We start from the raw sequence: 12,599 nt of genomic DNA, 5'->3' as shown, positions 1-12,599 counted from the left end.
TATTGCTTAGGGAGACTGAATCCACTTGTTCTCTCTCTCCTCCTTCTTGGTTGTATTCAGATTATATACTTTAGCATAGATCGCTATCTGGTGTTTACTCAGATGTTTGTAGTTTGTTTTTGTCGAAGTCTTTGTAGTCACAAGATAGGTGACTCCTCCTTCTGGTGATAGTGTGCATGGGCATAGACTCCATCTTTAGATTGTTTTTTCCGCCATCGGGGTCGGATGTGAATTGCTGCGCTCAGGTTGGTGTCTTTATTGAACCATTTCTCACAAAGGAGGGCAGAGGGTCAACAAATCAACTCAACCACCCCGAACCCCCTAATCAACAATGTAAACACATAGACTGGCGGGGAGAAAGAAGCTCGATACAAACGAAGACAAGAAGCTGAACAATAAAGAATTTTGGTAAAACTGCCCTCACGCAATGTGTGTGACATGCTTCATCATCGGGTCTGCTTACAATACGCCTCTGCGTAGCCACGCAGGGGGCGGAGCATATGGGAGGGGCTAACACAAAACAGTGATCAACACAAATGTGACACAGTGATCACAACAGTAAGTGTCCCTAAGGACTGGGTGAATGATAGATGAAAAGTGCAGTTAGATAGTGCTCATTAAAACTGGCTCATGGATACCTGTTAACCCTTTATTCATAAGTTCCGTGGTCAGGATTAAAACAGGTGAAGGATGAAAAGTGTTTAGGCAGGGGGTCAAGATCCTAAAACACTCCTCCTTAGACTGTGATGGCCAACCTGTTTTGACCGTATTAAAGTGCCCTCCCCTGCTCCGCCCCCTGCGTGGCTACGCGGGGGCGTATTATAAGCAGACCCGATGATGAATGTGACATTGTGAGTGTGAGGGCAGTTTTCCCAAAATTCTTTATTTTTCACAGCTTCTTGTCTTAGTTTGTATCGAGCTTCTTTCTCCCCACCCCTCTGTGTTTACATCCTTTATTGAACCCCCTTCGACGTGCAGTCACTCTCCTCTCAACGGTATTATCTCGTTTCGCCGCGCATTCTCTACAATCAAGTTACTTGACCTAGACTTTGATGTGGGTTGCCGGGCCTACCCGCGCCTATGTTGGACGTCGATGGAACACTCTTTTAAAAAAATAATCCCCAGTGTGTTGCTAAATTCCCACACTCCGATCTACACAAGGTGTGTAATCTCTGCCTCCTTCCCGAAGCACGAAGTAAACACCTGCGATGCCTGTTTATCCTTCAGGTCCAAGAAAACCATCCGTGAGAGTCTGGCTCGACGCAACAAAATGTCCTGGGGAAGCACTTTGATTCCGGACGTCTTTGAACCAGGTCCTGATACCCTTCCAGAACAAGGAGCCGAGGAAGAACAGACAGTGGAGTGGTGTGGCTCACTCGTTAGAGGCGGCAGACCCGTAAGCAGAGAACAGCCCGGGACCAGGGTTCAATTCCCGACGCGGCAGGGTCGTGGACCAGGGTCAAACGGACTCGATAATTCTCGCCTCGGTGCCTACTTTAACCAGGGAACACACTCGGCAACTGGGAATTAAGCTTGCCTCATCTCTACAACGGCCCCCCACAGACGCCGGGGATGCCTGGTTTCACCTTGGAGATACCCAGTAAGGGACCATCTCACAGGGAAAACCAGGACTGGTTCCCGAGCGGTCTTCAGCGCCAGGATACTCCTTGGAGTCACAGTACACCAACATTTACATTTATTTTACATTTTAGTCTCGGAGCCCGGTGACTTTGATGCAGTCACTCCAACTCAAAGGGCCGCGAGTACCGAAACCCCTGTCCTACCCACTCCCATACAAGAGGCTCCGGTAACAACTCCGCCCTCGGGCCTAAGTCCATACCGACCGAAGATTTCAGACTCTCCACCCTCCGGCGCTGCTTCAAAACCAAAAGATAAGCCTCCCAGCTCGTGCTCTAGCCAACCCCAATCCTGTACCGGTAAAACACCTTCGGCACTGACATCCAAACACACAAATGTGACACCACTGGTGCCGAAAACACCTTCGACACCAAAGTCCTCAGCGCCGAAACAGACGAAAGACAAGTGTTCAGAAGCGAAACTAACTAAACCGAAGTCTTTGGAGCTGAAAAACGTCCTTGTACCGAAAACTCCTGCACCTAAGCCTAATCAGGATACAATGTCTCAGAAGGCAAAGGACCACAAATCTACAGCTCTGAAAAAGGACACTGGATCCAAACACCTTTTGTGCACCTGACCTTACAGATCCAAAACAGAGAAAAATACTAGACCCAGACACTGGTTCTATCACTTTCATACTAAAGAGGAAACCGGACTATTCACAGGATTCTCCAGTACCTCATAACAGAAAAATATAGGCACTAATACCTCTCCACCTCCTACTGATACCAATCTACTTATTTCTCCAGTGCATTACCCACAACTCTCCAGTTCACCTCCACCACTAGACGAAAATGGTGATTATGGGTGTGGGGATGGGGACAGGGAGAACCCAAACCCACAAGGGGATGATGAAGCACATACCATCCTACAAGATCCAGATCCCTGGCAGGATTACAGTACTGATCCAGATCGACATAATGGGCCGGACCTATATCCATCTCGCCCATCCCCTTCAGATGACCATGTGGGGTTTGCGCAACTAATCACAAGGGCTGCACAATATCATGGTGTACAATTGCACTCTGATGCCTTGGAGCAGGGGTCTTCAAACTGTGAGGCTCGACTCCCAGGGCTGCTGTGGAGTGAAACAAAGCGGGTCGCACATTCCAACTTTTGCCCAGGCCCAAGGGTTTCAGCCCCCTCCTCCCCCGTCTCTCTTAGCACGTGCTGCTCAGTACAATTCGAGCTGCTGGGGGCTCGGCAGGGCAGTGTCTGGAGTCTTATCTCCAGCAGGCCCGAGTTCTTCACAGGTCTTTAAAGACCATTTGTATATTTACATGCCTTTGTGAACTGGTTACAGAGGCTTCGTTTTTTTTTCTGGTTCCAGTACCCCCGGGCCCTCATTCTGCCTATTACTTACATTTGTATTTTACACTTACTGCTGTAGTGTGAGAATGCATTTCATGAAAAGGAACATGAAGTAGGGTTGCCAAAAGAAAAATGCCTGCTGAGTTTTTTTAAAGAGCCTGCAAAGACCTCTTGACACTAAATGGGTTATAAGTAAAAAAGTATGTATTCATTTGTAATGTCTTTTCTGTCTTTGTTCTCTTTAATTATCAGTCACGGATCATTGAGGCAGCCCTAGAAGACGATTAAAATTGCTTTCTATTTATATTAGCTGTTCGAAGTATGCACAGATAAGTGCTGAAAATATGCTTTAGGTGCCAGTTCATTTTTGTACTGTCTGGGACATCAAAATAATGAGCTGGCAACCCTAACCATAGGACTGGAAGTTTGTTGCAGGATCAGCACATTATTTATTTCCACCACTCTTGATCTGTGATTAATGCCATTCTAGCAATAGTTTCACTTGGATCTAAAACCCCAATAACCTGCTAAGTTACTTAAGTGTCTGGGAATGCACCCTTCATTCAGACAACTCGCTCCTCATTCTCGCCCTGCACTTTCACGCTCACCCTGCACTTTCACGCTCACCCTGCACTTTCACGCTCACCCTGCACTCACAGCGATCATAATGCACTTGCACTGATCACCATGCACTCTCACCATTCACCCGCTCACCCTGCACTCAAAGTGATCACTCTGCACTCACAATGCACTTGTGCTGTTCACCCTATACCTCACCCTGCCTTCACACGAGCACACTACTCACCCTGCACTCGTGACATTTCACTCACCTGTCCCCCCTCAATCTGCCATTTCACTTAAATAAACCACTCGTACATTCATTTGTCCCATTCTGAGCTTACATCCGCACCCAAATTCATATGGCCACCTCACTCACCCTGCAGTCACTCCGCTTACCTACTCCCACACTGTTGCATCGCTCACTGTGCACTCTTGTCACTCACACAGTGCAGAGGGTTGATGTGCCTGCTACAAAGAATATGTACAATGCAGATCACAGAAATGAGTGTGAGTAAACTGAGTGGTGCTATAAAAAAACGAAATGGTTGTCAGAAAGGTGCTATAGAGAGACTAGGTGTTTTGTTGGTGTGTGGTAGTGAGGGAATTCATGGAGAAGGAGGAAACTGGGGTGGGGCACCAAAAAAGTCTACTGCACCGTGTGCGACCAGTGCTAGGGCCAGCCTGGCTGGGAGTGTTCGCGCCACCCTCCGAAGTTCTAGTGGCTCTCCTACTTCTGCCTTTACATTTGTGTTGCGCTACTGTTACCAAAAGATGTCCTGGGGCTAATAACCATCTGCTGCCTGAAGTCAAATGAGAAACGCAGAAAAGGTAAAGGACTACCAGCCAAATGGGGTAACCTACAGAGCATAGAGAAAAGTTTTTATATCTTCCTAAAGGATAATAGATTTTTGGTGGAGCAAAGGAGGGTGCAAGTTCTATAACTGCGAGGTCTGCACTAAAACAGCGTGACAGACAACTCCTGCCTTCTTGAATTAGGGACAATAAGCAGAGTGGCCAAGAGGAGCATAAGTGTCTGACCCATATGCTTGTTGAGGAGAAATGAAAGTGAGAGATTTCAATTGAAGAGGTCAGGGGTGAGAAATGTGAAGTGCTGAAGAGAAGTGTGGACATTCAAGAATTGAGTGTGAGCCACAGGTGAGGGCTTCTGTTAGAACAAAGGGGAGATTTGAAAGCTGAATGGGGGGGACTGGAGAGGTGTAAGATACAAATAGACAAACATTTGAATGGAGAGACTAGAGGTGAATGAGAAGTGCTGAGGGGCACAGAAGGCGACTGGGCCAGAGAAACCATGAGATAAATGCGAGAGACTGTTGGAAATGAGGGCAGTAAAAAGACAAAATGGCAAGAGGTGATTAAAGGTGAAGTGAGAGGTTGAATGGGGAGAGTTCAGAAGTTGTAAAAAGGTATGAAAGAAAATGGCCTGCAAAGTGAGAGCGGGATCTGGGGTTGGGAGAGGAGAGAGGGATGGAAGGGAGGGGGTGAAAGGAAAGTGGCATGGGTAAACTACTTAGCTCTGCACAAGACCGCCAGGTTTTTAAGGGACCCCCGCTGCTCCCGGCCAGGGCCTGGTGAGCTTTTAATGTGGCAGCACATATTCCTGCGGAGTGGAAGGCCCTTCACAAAGGTTGACTAGACATCTTTCTGATGTTAATTGCTGTATTTTGGTTATAAACTGGTACTTATGGGGTGAAATCTTTCCTCGGTGTTACGGAGTGTAAAAAATGTAAAAATAATGAAGCAATGCTATCCCAAAATATGCATCACATGACTTTTACGTATTCTTCCCATACAATTTAGTCAAAACTGTTGCGTAATTTGGTCCTCGCCTGCCTCATAATTCCAAGAGCCCTGCCTATAGTTTTAGAACTTTTTGGTAAAGAGGGGTCCTTATGCCTCAAAATGTTGACTGGGGGGGTCATGCAATCCAAAAGTTTGAAGCCCTCTACCGTAGATGAAGACTTCCTATTGGAAATAATCGCTCTGCCACAAAAGTCCACATACACCCTACCAAGGTTGAAGGGATTGCTTCAACACACACCAGATGAATTTAAAGACCCTGTCAGAGTCAGTGTTCTTAACTCTTGAATAGATTAAAAAAAAAATTAGCTCCAACGACCCAATATACATCAAAGGTCGGGTCCCTCTAGACTCCCTGGTGGTGTCTAATGCACTTAAAACGGCCAATTCACAGAACACCGTAAACAAACTACCTCCTGACAAGGAATAGAAACTTTTAGACTCATCCGGAAAACTTAATGTGCAAATTATTGGAGAATTTCCAACACCCAAGCTTTGCTGGCAAGATATGACAGGGCTCACTGTGATGAGCTTGGAAAGCTTAACCAGCATCTCCCTGACCAATATAAGGACAAGGCAAAAGACCTGATACAAGAAGGTAAAGCAATTACAAATAAATCCATTAAGTGTGCTCTTGATGCAGCTGATTCCGCATCTCGTGCCGTTAATACCAGCGTTCTATTACGCGGGCTGTGGATATCCAGTTTCAAACGAGGTGCAAACCAGTTTTCTCAAAAAGCCTTTTGACCAGGAACATCTTAGGACCTACAATAGACACATCTTTAGAAAAGATGAAAAAAATGTAAAATCTATGGGGGCTTTGCAATTGCCTTCCCAGAGACGTACTTTTTGTTGCTCCTTTTATAGGGGTTGCTCCAAAACCAATGCATCAGAGCAGCCTTCTTCATCTTACAAAAGCCCCAATCAAAGTCCCTTTTCCAAAGGATATTTTAGAGGAGGATACAGTGGTAACAACAATAAGGGAAGAGGACGCGGTAACACACGCACCTCCCCTACCACCAAGCAATGACTTCCCCACGATAACACCACACCAGTCAGGGGACGCCTATCATAGTTTCTACCTGTCTGAAATTCCATCACCACAGACAAGTGGGTAAGACAAATTATCCAGTATGGTTACTGCATGGAACTCTCCAATCCTCCACATATCCCTCCCAAACACAGCCCAATGTCCATGGAACATTTGACCCTTTTAAAACTAGATGTTCTCTCTCTTACAAAGAAACGCAATAGAACCGGTCCCCATGCATCATCAGGGCACAGGGGTGTACTCGCTCTTATTCTAATCCCCCAAAAAAGGAAGGCTCTCAAAGACAAATACTGGACCTCAGACCTGTAAACCGTTATATTCAATCAGACCACTTCCACATGGTCACTCTCCAACGGTGCTCCTACTACTTCAACAAGGTGACTTCCTCTCCACTATAGATCTAAAGAACGCCTACTTTCATATTCATCCCTCTCACAAAAAATACCTCCGATTCATAGTGGATGGTCAATACTATCAATTCAAAGTCCTCCCATTCGGAGTGACCACAGGACCCAGAGTCTTTACCAAATGCCTTGCAGTGGTGGCAGCTCACTTACGAAGGCAACACATTCACGTGTTCCCTTATTTGGACGACTAGCTCATAAAAGCCGACTCTCACAGCTCTTGCGTACAACACACACACAACTATTCAATTACATCTCCTCTTTGGGTTCACAGTAAACCTCACCAAGTCTCTCCTTCAACCATCCAAAATACAACCGTATCTAGGAGCCACTCTAGACACCTCAAAGGCCCTAGCATACCCCAATCCAGTCAGGATCTCCACTATGCAGGCTCTAATATCCTGATTTCAGCCTCAACGCTCATTGCCAGCTCGAGTCTTTATGCAGCTAATTGGAATGATGGCATCTTGCATCCTCATAGTCTCTTATGCAAGACCCAGATACAGCCATTACATGAATGTTTGGCACATCAGTGGAGCATGCCCAAGGTCAGTTGACAGATCTGGTGTTGGTAGACATCCGCACACTTCGCTCTCTACAGTGGTGGAACACAGAAAACCTGTCCAAAGGGTGGCTGTTCCTCAACCCGATTCCAGAGATAGTGCTAACAGATGCATCGCTCACCGGCTGGGGAGCTCATCTACAAAACCAAACCGTCCAGGTCATGTGGACCCATCAACAAAAACTTCCCATAAATCACCTGGATTTACTAGCAATCTTTATAGCACCAAAGTGTTTTCAACTCTTGCTAGTTGGCTAAGCTGTATTGGTATGTACAGACCCCATGACAGCAATGTACTACATACAAAAATGGGGGGACACTTTCTCTCCAGCTTTCACAAGTGCAAAGCATATGGAGGTGGGCTATTCCTCTAAACATATACCTCCTCGCGCAACATCTTCCCCCGGGAGTACACAATTAGATTGCGAATCTGCTCAGTTGTGAAACACAGTAGATCCACAAATGGAAACCTCTTCCTCAAGTTCTTCTTCCATTCTTTCACATGTGGGGCTACCCAGACATAGACCTGTTTACCACACACCAAAACACAAAATGCCCAAGCTTTGCCTCCAGATATCCACACCCATTGTCCAAAGGTAATGCCCTATGGATAAACTGGTCAGGCAAATTTGTATATGCTTTTCTACTTCTCCCGCTCCTTCCGCTAGTGGTTCAAAAGCTCAAACACTCCCTCCCAATTATCCTAATTGCTCCAACATGGGTACCCCAACCTTTGTACACAACCCTGTTGGAATGCTCAGTAGTACCTCATCAAAAGCTACACCTCCCCCAACCCCCCCCCCCCCAGTTCCTCATTCAGATCCATGGAGCGATAAGGCATCCAGATCCCAATGAACAAAATCTTGCCATTTGAACCTCTGCACAAATGCGAGAAATAGTTTTTTAGTTGGAAAGTGGCCTTCCTAGTAGCTATCGCATCCCTTAGGAGAGTTAGTGAACTCCAGGCATTAACCATACTAGAACCATTTTTAAAAATACACCATAGTAGAGGGGTTCTAAATTTCTACCTATGGTAGTGTCTGCCTTCCACCTTAATCAGTCGGTTGAACTTCCAGTTTTTTTTTCTCTCAACCAGACTCTGGCAGAACTCTCTCTCCACACCTTGGACGTTAAAAGAGCAATACTCTACTACATCGAAAGAACTAAGTTGTTTAGAAACACAAGACAACTCTGTGTGGCTTTCTTCCCACCTCACAAAGGCAATCATATTTCAAAAACAGTAATTCCAAGGAGGATTGTTTAATGTGCAGATATGCTATCTTAAAGCTAAACGTACATTAACCATTCCCCCTAGAGCTCTTTCCACACGCAAACTAGCGGCTTCTATGGCTTTCTTTAGGGATCATTCCCATAGATGACATCTGCAAAGCAGCTACTTGGCCTACACCACATAGGTTCACTAAACACTATTTTGTGGATGTGTAAGCAAAACAAGCTACTGTAGGCCAGGCTGGACTAAGAACACTTTTTCAAACCAATGCAAAAGGTGCGGATTTCCACCACAAGGGAGGAAAAACTGCTGTATAGTCTATGCTAAAGAATACAACCTACAACTCGTATGCTGCAAACGGAAAATGCTACTTGCCAGTATGCTTCTGTTCTGGGCATGTAGAGCTGTAGAGTTGTATACGCCCACCCACCTCCCTGGACACCTTTATCTGTTGCAGTATTTATCTTACTTAGATACATTACATGGACATCTTTTTCTATTCTCTTACAAACTTCATCATCACCCTTTATGGCGAAAAACAATCTGGAGTTGTATTCCATGCGTGCTATCACCAGAAGGAGTCGTACCCTATCTCGTGACTACAAAGACTTCTTTGACACCAACAAACTACAAACATCCGAGCCCAACACCAGATGGCGATCTATGCTAAAGTATACAACTCTACATGCCAAGGACAAATGCATACTGGTAAGTAGCATTTTCCTTTTATTAGTAGCAGGAACTTAGAAATGATATATTACTTCAGGGTAGACACTTTCTTTGTAATAGTGAGGACAATGAGAGCGGCAATTCGGACCTGTACGGCTCTGCCTGGAGTTAATGTTGGTGCCGACTCCCGGCCTACTGTAACACCAGCTGGGCATGATTGAGGCTTAGCCAGTTAAGCTGCACAGTGGGATGTACTCTGCGGGCTGCCGAGTGAGGAACCACTCCAGCACCTGCTGATACGGTCCCTGGTTCACACAACCTCTGGGAATCACCGAGGTTTGTTCCCAGGATTAATTACTGCGGAGCAAGCTAGGTAGGGTACACCATTGCTTACAAGCAGCTGAAATCTTTATGTTCGAGGTTTGTGAGCTGTATATCACATGCTATGCAGAGATCGTCATCTAGTGTTGGGTCTAGATGTTCGTACTTTGTTTGTATTCAAGAAAGTCTTTCCGGTCACAAGGTAGGTAACTTCCTTTCGGTGATAGTGCGCATGGGCATCGACTCAAATCATATGATTTTTTTTCATCCATCGGGTTCTGATTTGTATTGCTGTGCTCCGGTTTGGCACAGTTTTTCCGACTCCTTCGGCACGCAATCCATACCCTTGACGGTACTGTTATCGATCGCGGATCCCCATTCGTCGTGTATCATCTCAACTTTAGCATCTTCGATCGGAAAACTTGTGAAAGGCTGTCGGGCCTACCCACGCCGACCGCTCTAGCAGTCGATGGAACGGACTCCCTTCAAGTTATGTCCCGGGTGTAGTGCTAAATTTCTAAGTACCGACTCGCACAAGTGTGCAACTTCTGTCTATCCCCGGACCAGAATGAGAGAGACTGCGACGCGTGCCGATCAGTCCGATCGAAAAAGACTCTTCGGATAATCTGGCTCAACGTCACGAGATGCAGCAGCAATGCTACTCAACACTGGACATCTTCGTAGAGGATTTCAACTCCGAACATCATGCCCAAGGAGCCGAAGAAGAACACTCCGACATCGACAAAGAGGAGCAAGTTACTCTGGGTCAGCATACCGTGAGTATAGACAAGCCATTGCCCCCACCAATAACCTAAAACAAAGGCTCCGGTCCCTCCTCTGCCTTCAGGCCAAGGTCCGCATCGACAAAGTTTCCAATGCCCCGCCCTCGGGCCAGGCTCTGAAACATAAACAAAAGCCTTCTGGTTTGAGCTCGAACTGCCCCCCATTCCCGGTGCCAAACTGAAACACCAGTCCAAGCAGACACCATCAGCCCCGAAAAGCCCTGAACTGAAACCTTTGACGCCGAAACAGTCAACCAAGACTAAAGAGACTGTCGAAAGAGCCTTGGCCTGATCACTCTTATTTCAGATCTGAAGCAGAAAAGGTTGGTGAGTCACTCTGATACAGAGCATATTCAGGCCACTCTACAACAAAAAGAGAAAAATAGACTTACCAGAGGACTACCACATTCCTCTAAAAAAGATCAATGCCGGTACTAACCCTTCTCCTCCTTACATCCCACCTACTTCTCCTATTAATACAAATCTACCCATTTCACCTGAAAATTCACCATCACCTAATCCACAGGAAGATAGGGATGACAATCAAGATCCCCCACAGGACACTGATCCATGGCAGGATTATCACACTGATCCAGATCAGGATAATGATCCAGATTTGTACACCTCTAGGCCTTTCCCGCCAGATGGCCACATTGGATATGTTGAGCTTCTTAATAGATGTATATAGAGGTGAGCAAACCAATGTACCCTTGCGGGCTTGGGCAGAAGAGTTAATGATAGATTCGGCCAGCAAGGGATTTTGTTTCTATAGTTAGGAACCAGTAGGTGCAGAACTTAATTTAATTGTATACTTACACTGTTCATCAATTGTGACTGGAAAGCTAAATAATCAACTTAACTCAATAATGTTACCACACTAACATTATATGAAATAAAACAGAAATAATACAAAACAGTAATAATCCAAAAACCAGGTGACTATAGTCAAAAATATTTTTGTAGTTTTATTTATCACAAAAGAGAAAATTTAACTCTTGTGCATGATGGGGGGTACAAAAAATGCAAATAAGATATACTTAGGCAGTGTTATTCATTTACATGGTATATCAAAACAAGTCTAAACTGCTAATAAGTGATGACTTTGACTTCAGCCAAAAATGACATGAAAATCAATGGTACTGAATAAAACAAAAGCAGAATTAAGACAATGTTGTCTTAATTCTGCTTTTGTTTTGTTTTATATGAAATAAAACAGAAATAATACAAAACAGTAATAATCCAAAAACCAGGTGACTATAGTCAAAAATATTTTTGTAGTTTTATTTATCACAAAAGAAAAAATTTAACTCTTGTGCATGATGGTGGGTACAAAAAATGCAAATAAGATACACTTAGGCAGTGTTATTCATTTACATGGTATATCAAAACAAGTCTAAACTGCTAATAAGTGATGACTTTGACTTCAGCCAAAAATGACATGAAAATCAATGGTACTGAATAAAACAAAACCAGAATTAAGACAATGTTGTCTTAATTCTGCTTTTGTTTTATTCAGTACCATTGATTTTCATGTCATTTTTGGCTGAAGTCAAAGTCATCACTTAGCAGTTTAGACTTGTTTTGATATACTATGTAAATGAATAACACTGCCTAAGTATATCTTATTTGCAATTTTTTGTACCCCCCATCATGCACAAGAGTTAAATGTTCTCTTTTGTGATAAATAAAACTACAAAAATATTTTTGACTATAGTCACCTGGTTTTTGGATTATTACTGTTTTGTATTATTTCTGTTTTATTTCATATAATGTTAGTGTGGTAACATTATTGAGTTAAGTTGATTATTTAGCTTTCCAGTCACAATTGATGAACAGTGTAAGTACACAATTAAATTAAGTTCTGCACCTACTGGTTCCTAACTATAGAAACAAAATCCCTTGCTGGCCCAATCTATCATTAAGAGCTTCTTAATAGGGCTGCTCAATATCACGGAGTGGAGTTACATTCAGAACCATTAGGGCAGGATTTCCCTTTTCAGACCCTTTGCTCCTCTCACAGTCACTCATACATTACCCTTGCTCAAAGGCATGTTAAAACACACTGACATTTTCAAAGACCCCGTCAGGGCAAGAAATAATACTCCTAGGATGAAGAAAAAATATATAAGCCTGCACCCACAGACCCTACATGCCTCAAAGGTCTAGGACCTTTAGACTCTTGTAGTCTTGTTTGCAAGAGAGCCAACTCCCAAAGGTCAGGTGAAGCTCCTCCTGATAAGGAGTCCAAGCT

Source organism: Lissotriton vulgaris, chromosome 7, assembly GCF_964263255.1.
Source record: "Lissotriton vulgaris chromosome 7, aLisVul1.2, whole genome shotgun sequence".
In the NCBI taxonomy this organism is placed as follows: Eukaryota; Metazoa; Chordata; class Amphibia; order Caudata; family Salamandridae; genus Lissotriton; species Lissotriton vulgaris.
Note: the sequence above shows the minus strand (reverse complement) of the source record.